Below are 5,000 nucleotides of genomic sequence, written 5' to 3' on the forward strand. Positions count from 1 at the left end.
AGTGTTACACTACTGGATTGTTAGTGTTTGTTGAACAAAGAAGCAGCAATGCTCCTCATAACATGGGGATGTAGCTCAGTGGTAGAGCGCATGCTTAGCATGTATGAGGTCCTGGGTCCAATCCCCAGCATTCCAAGCAATGTTTAATGACTTTCATGTGAGATTAAGAAAAAATATGTTGCTTCTTTCCCCTAAATTCTTACATGACTAGATTGATAGTGTTTGTAAAAGAAAGAAGCAGCAAAGTTCTATGTTAAATGGGGATGTAGCTCAGAGGTAGATTGCCTCTTTTGCATGTATTTGCCCAGGATCCCCAAGCACTGTTTGCTGAGTTTAAGCAAAATAGTTTAGCTTCTTTGCTCTATTGTTTCACTACTGGATTGTTAGTGTTTGTTGAACAAAGAAGCAGCAATGCTGCTTAAAAAGTGGGGATGTAGCTCAGTGGTAGAGCAAATGCTTCGCATGTATGAGGTCCTGGGTTCAATCCCCAGCATCTCCAAGCACTGTTGAATGACTTTCATGTGAGATTAAGAAAGAGAAAAGTGGCTTCTTTTCTCTGAAGTGTTACGCGACTCGATTGTTACTGCTTGTTACACAAAGAAGCAGCAGGGCTGATTGAAATGTGGGGATGTAGCTCAGTGGTAGAGCGCATGCTTTGCATGTATGAGGTCCTGGGTTCAATACCCAGCATCTCCAAGCACTGTTTGCTGAGTTTAAGCAAAATAGTTTAGCTTCTTTGCTCTAGTGTTACACTACTGGATTGTTAGTGTTTGTTGAACAAAGAAGCAGCAATGCTGCTCATAATATGGGGATGTAGCTCAGTGGTAGAGCGCATGCTTAGCATGTATGAGGTCCTGGTTTCAATCCCTAGCATCTCCAAGCACTGTTTGCTGAGTTTAAGCAAAATAATTTTGCTTCTTTGCTCTAGTGTTACACTACTGGATTGTTAGTGTTTGTTGAACAAAGAAGCAGCAATGCTGCTCAAAATATGGGGATGTTGCTCAGTGTTAGAGCACATGCTTTGAATGTGTGAGGTCCTGGGTTAAATCCCTAGCATCTCCAATCAATGTTTAATGACTTTCATGTGAGATTAAGAAAAAATATGTTGCTTCTTTCCCCTAAATTCTTACATGAGTAGATTGATAGTGTTTGTAAAGGAAAGAAGCAGAGAAGTTCTATGTTAAATGGGGATGTAGCTCAGAGGTAGATTGCCTCTTTTGCATGTATATGCCCAGCATCCCCAAGCACTGTTTGCTGAGTTTAAACAAAATTATTTTGAATCTTTTCTCTAGTGTTACACTACTGGATTGTCAGTGTTTGTTGAACAAAGAAGCAGCAATGCTGCTCAAGACATGGGAATGTAGCTCAGTGTTAAATGGAGATGTAGCTCAGTGGTAGATTGCATCTTTTGCATGTATTTGCCCAGCATCTCCAAGCACTGTTTGCTGAGTTTAAGCAAAATAATTTTGCTTCTTTGCTCTATTGTTACACTACTGGATTGTTATTGTTTGTTGAACAAAGAAGCAGCAAAGCTGCTCAAAACGTGGGGATGTAGCTCAGTGGTAGAGCGCATGCTTTGCATGTATGAGGTCCTGGGTTCAATCCCCAGCATCTCCAAGCTCTGTTTAAAAACTTTCATGTGAGATTAAGAAAGAGAAAAGTGGCTTCTTTTCTCTGAAGTGTTACACGACTCGATTGTTACTGTTTGTTACACAAAGAAGCAGCAGGGATGATTGAAATGTGGGGATGTAGCTCAGTGGTAGAGCGCATGCTTTGCATGTATGAGGTCCTGGGTTCAATCCCCAGCATCTCCAAACACTGTTTGCTGAGTTTAAGCAAAATAATTTTGCTTCTTTGCTCTAGTGTTACACTACTGGATTGTTAGTGTTTGTTGAACAAAGAAGCAGCAATGCTGCTCATAATATGGGGATGTAGCTCAGTGGTAGAGCGCATGCTTAGCATGTATGAGGTCCTGGGTCCAATCCCCAGCATCTCCAAGCAATGTTTAATGACTTTCATGTGAGATTAAGAAAAAATATGTTGCTTCTTTCCCCTAAATTCTTACATGACTAGATTGATAGTGTTTGTAAAAGAAAGAAGCAGCAAAGTTCTATGTTAAATGGGGATGTAGCTCATAGGTAGATTGCCTCTTTTGCATGTATTTGCCCAGCATCCCCAAGCACTGTTTGCTGAGTTTAAGCAAAATAATTTTGCTTCTTTGCTCTAGTGTTACACTACTGGATTGTTAGTGTTTGTTGAACAAAGAAGCAGCAATGCTGCTCAAAATATGGGGATGTAGCTCAGTGTTAGAGCGCATGCTTTGAATGTGTGAGGTCCTGGGTTCAATCCCTAGCATCTCCAAGCACTGTTTGCTGAGTTTAAGCAAGATAATTTTGCTTCTTTGCTCTAGTGTTTCACTACTGGATTGTTAGTGTTTGTTGAAGAAAGAAGCAGCAATGCTGCTCAAAAAGTGGGGATGTAGCTCAGTGGTAGAGCGCATGCTTCGCATGTATGAGGTCCTGGGTTCAATCCCCAGCATCTCCAAGCACTGTTTAATGACTTTCATGTGAGATTAAGAAAGAGAAAAGTGGCTTCTTTTCTCTGAATTGTTACACGACTGGATTGTTCCTGTTTCACACAAAGGAGCAGCAGGGCTGATTGAAATGTGGGGATGTAGCTCAGTGGTAGAGCGCATGCTTTGCATGTATGAGGTCCTGGGTTCAATCCCCAGCATCTCCAAACACTGTTTGCTGAGTTTAAGCAAAATAATTTTGCTTCTTTGCTCTAGTGTTACACTACTGGATTGTTAGTGTTTGTTGAACAAAGAAGCAGCAATGCTGCTCATAATATGGGGATGTAGCTCAGTGGTAGAGCGCATGCTTAGCATGTATGAGGTCCTGGGTCCAATCCCCAGCATCTCCAAGCAATGTTTAATGACTTTCATGTGAGATTAAGAAAAAATATGTTGCTTCTTTCCCCTAAATTCTTACATGACTAGATTGATAGTGTTTGTAAAAGAAAGAAGCAGCAAAGTTCTATGTTAAATGGGGATGTAGCTCATAGGTAGATTGCCTCTTTTGCATGTATTTGCCCAGCATCCCCAAGCACTGTTTGCTGAGTTTAAGCAAAATAATTTTGCTTCTTTGCTCTAGTGTTACACTACTGGATTGTTAGTGTTTGTTGAACAAAGAAGCAGCAATGCTGCTCAAAATATGGGGATGTAGCTCAGTGTTAGAGCGCATGCTTTGAATGTGTGAGGTCCTGGGTTCAATCCCTAGCATCTCCAAGCACTGTTTGCTGAGTTTAAGCAAGATAATTTTGCTTCTTTGCTCTAGTGTTTCACTACTGGATTGTTAGTGTTTGTTGAACAAAGAAGCAGCAATGCTGCTCAAAAAGTGGGGATGTAGCTCAGTGGTAGAGCGCATGCTTCGCATGTATGAGGTCCTGGGTTCAATCCCCAGCATCTCCAAGCACTGTTTAATGACTTTCATGTGAGATTAAGAAAGAGAAAAGTGGCTTCTTTTCTCTGAATTGTTACACGACTGGATTGTTCCTGTTTCACACAAAGGAGCAGCAGGGCTGATTGAAATGTGGGGATGTAGCTCAGTGGTAGAGCGCATGCTTTGCATGTGTGAGGTCCTGGGTTCAATCCCCAGCATCTCCAAGCACTGTTTAATGACTTTCATGTGAGATTAAGAAAGAGAAAAGTGGCTTCTTCTCCATGAAGTGTTACACGACTCGATTGTTACTGTTTGTTACACAAAGAAGCAGCAGGGCTGATTGAAATGTGGGTATGTAGCTCAGTGGTAGAGCGCATGCTTTGCATGTATGAGGTCCTGGATTCAATACCCAGCATCTCCAAGCACTGTTTGCTGAGTTTAAGCAAAAAAGTTTAGCTTCTTTGCTCTAGTGTTACACTACTGGATTGTTAGTGTTTGTTGAACAAAGAAGCAGCAATGCTCCTCATAACATGGGGATGTAGCTCAGTGGTAGAGCGCATGCTTAGCATGTATGAGGTCCTGGGTCCAATCCCCAGCATCTCCAAGCAATGTTTAATGACTTTCATGTGAGATTAAGAAAAATATGTTGCTTCTTTCCCCTAAATTCTTACATGACTAGTTTGATAGTGTTTGTAAAAGAAAGAAGCAGCAAAGTTCTATGTTAAATGGGGATGTAGCTCAGAGGTAGATTGCCTCTTTTGCATGTATTTGCCCAGCATCCCCAAGCACTGTTTGCTGAGTTTAAGCAAAATAATTCTGCTTCTTTGCTCTAGTGTTAAACTACTGGATTGTCAGTGTTTGTTGAACAAAGAAGCAGCAATGCTGCTCAAAATATGGGGATGTAGCTCAGTGTTAGAGCACATGCTTTGCATGTGTGAGGTCCTGGGTTCAATCCCTAGCATCTCCAAGCACTGTTTAATGACTTTCATGTGAGATTAAGAAAGAGAAAAGTGGCTTCTTTTCTCTGAAGTGTTACGCGACTCGATTGTTACTGTTTGTTACACAAAGAAGCAACAGGGATGATTGAAATGTGGGCATGTAGCTCAGTGGTAGAGCGCATGCTTTGCATGTATGAGGTCCTGGGTTCAATCCCCAGCATCTCCAAACACTGTTTGCTGAGTAAAAAGCAAATTTTAATTTGCTTCTTTGCTCTAGTGTTACACTACTGGATTGTTAGTGTTTCTTGAACAAAGAAGCAGCACTGCTGCTCAAAAAGTGGGGATGTAGCTCAGTGGTAGAGCGCATGCGTCGCATGTATGAGGTCCTGGGTTCAATCCCCAGCATCTCCAAGCACTGTTTAATGACTTTCATGTGAGATTAAGAAAGATAAAAGTGGCTTCTTTTCTCTGAATTGTTAAACGACTGGATTGTTACTGTTTGTTACACAAAGAAGCAGCAGGGCTGATTGAAATTTGGGGATGTAGCTCAGTGGTAGAGCGCATGCTTTGCATGTATGAGGTCCTGGGTTCAATCCCCAGCATCTCCAAACACTGTTTGCTG

At 41.6% G+C, this 5,000-nt stretch overlaps 16 non-coding genes across 16 annotated transcripts; all 16 read left to right on the top strand.

The window, feature by feature from the left end:
• Positions 1 to 64: 64 nt before the first annotated feature.
• trnaa-agc (transfer RNA alanine (anticodon AGC)) lies at positions 65 to 136 on the top strand. Its single transcript has one exon. It is a non-coding gene; the product is annotated as a tRNA-Ala (tRNA).
• Positions 137 to 427: 291 nt separating this feature from the next.
• On the top strand, positions 428 to 499 carry trnaa-cgc (transfer RNA alanine (anticodon CGC)). Its single transcript has one exon. It is a non-coding gene; the product is annotated as a tRNA-Ala (tRNA).
• A 125-nt stretch (positions 500 to 624) lies between these two features.
• trnaa-ugc (transfer RNA alanine (anticodon UGC)) lies at positions 625 to 696 on the top strand. Its single transcript has one exon. It is a non-coding gene; the product is annotated as a tRNA-Ala (tRNA).
• Positions 697 to 807: 111 nt separating this feature from the next.
• On the top strand, positions 808 to 879 carry trnaa-agc (transfer RNA alanine (anticodon AGC)). The gene has a single exon. It is a non-coding gene; the product is annotated as a tRNA-Ala (tRNA).
• Positions 880 to 1,545: 666 nt separating this feature from the next.
• Positions 1,546 to 1,617, top strand: trnaa-ugc (transfer RNA alanine (anticodon UGC)). The gene has a single exon. It is a non-coding gene; the product is annotated as a tRNA-Ala (tRNA).
• A 125-nt stretch (positions 1,618 to 1,742) lies between these two features.
• On the top strand, positions 1,743 to 1,814 carry trnaa-ugc (transfer RNA alanine (anticodon UGC)). Its single transcript has one exon. It is a non-coding gene; the product is annotated as a tRNA-Ala (tRNA).
• Positions 1,815 to 1,925: 111 nt separating this feature from the next.
• trnaa-agc (transfer RNA alanine (anticodon AGC)) lies at positions 1,926 to 1,997 on the top strand. Its single transcript has one exon. It is a non-coding gene; the product is annotated as a tRNA-Ala (tRNA).
• A 292-nt stretch (positions 1,998 to 2,289) lies between these two features.
• trnas-uga (transfer RNA serine (anticodon UGA)) lies at positions 2,290 to 2,361 on the top strand. The gene has a single exon. It is a non-coding gene; the product is annotated as a tRNA-Ser (tRNA).
• Positions 2,362 to 2,472: 111 nt separating this feature from the next.
• Positions 2,473 to 2,544, top strand: trnaa-cgc (transfer RNA alanine (anticodon CGC)). The gene has a single exon. It is a non-coding gene; the product is annotated as a tRNA-Ala (tRNA).
• Positions 2,545 to 2,667: 123 nt separating this feature from the next.
• trnaa-ugc (transfer RNA alanine (anticodon UGC)) lies at positions 2,668 to 2,739 on the top strand. The gene has a single exon. It is a non-coding gene; the product is annotated as a tRNA-Ala (tRNA).
• Positions 2,740 to 2,850: 111 nt separating this feature from the next.
• On the top strand, positions 2,851 to 2,922 carry trnaa-agc (transfer RNA alanine (anticodon AGC)). The gene has a single exon. It is a non-coding gene; the product is annotated as a tRNA-Ala (tRNA).
• Positions 2,923 to 3,214: 292 nt separating this feature from the next.
• trnas-uga (transfer RNA serine (anticodon UGA)) lies at positions 3,215 to 3,286 on the top strand. Its single transcript has one exon. It is a non-coding gene; the product is annotated as a tRNA-Ser (tRNA).
• Positions 3,287 to 3,397: 111 nt separating this feature from the next.
• trnaa-cgc (transfer RNA alanine (anticodon CGC)) lies at positions 3,398 to 3,469 on the top strand. The gene has a single exon. It is a non-coding gene; the product is annotated as a tRNA-Ala (tRNA).
• A 503-nt stretch (positions 3,470 to 3,972) lies between these two features.
• On the top strand, positions 3,973 to 4,044 carry trnaa-agc (transfer RNA alanine (anticodon AGC)). The gene has a single exon. It is a non-coding gene; the product is annotated as a tRNA-Ala (tRNA).
• A 673-nt stretch (positions 4,045 to 4,717) lies between these two features.
• On the top strand, positions 4,718 to 4,789 carry trnaa-cgc (transfer RNA alanine (anticodon CGC)). Its single transcript has one exon. It is a non-coding gene; the product is annotated as a tRNA-Ala (tRNA).
• Positions 4,790 to 4,914: 125 nt separating this feature from the next.
• On the top strand, positions 4,915 to 4,986 carry trnaa-ugc (transfer RNA alanine (anticodon UGC)). The gene has a single exon. It is a non-coding gene; the product is annotated as a tRNA-Ala (tRNA).
• Positions 4,987 to 5,000: the final 14 nt, after the last annotated feature.

This window comes from Carassius auratus, unplaced genomic scaffold (genome assembly GCF_003368295.1).
Source record: "Carassius auratus strain Wakin unplaced genomic scaffold, ASM336829v1 scaf_tig00057762, whole genome shotgun sequence".
Taxonomy (NCBI): Eukaryota; Metazoa; Chordata; class Actinopteri; order Cypriniformes; family Cyprinidae; genus Carassius; species Carassius auratus.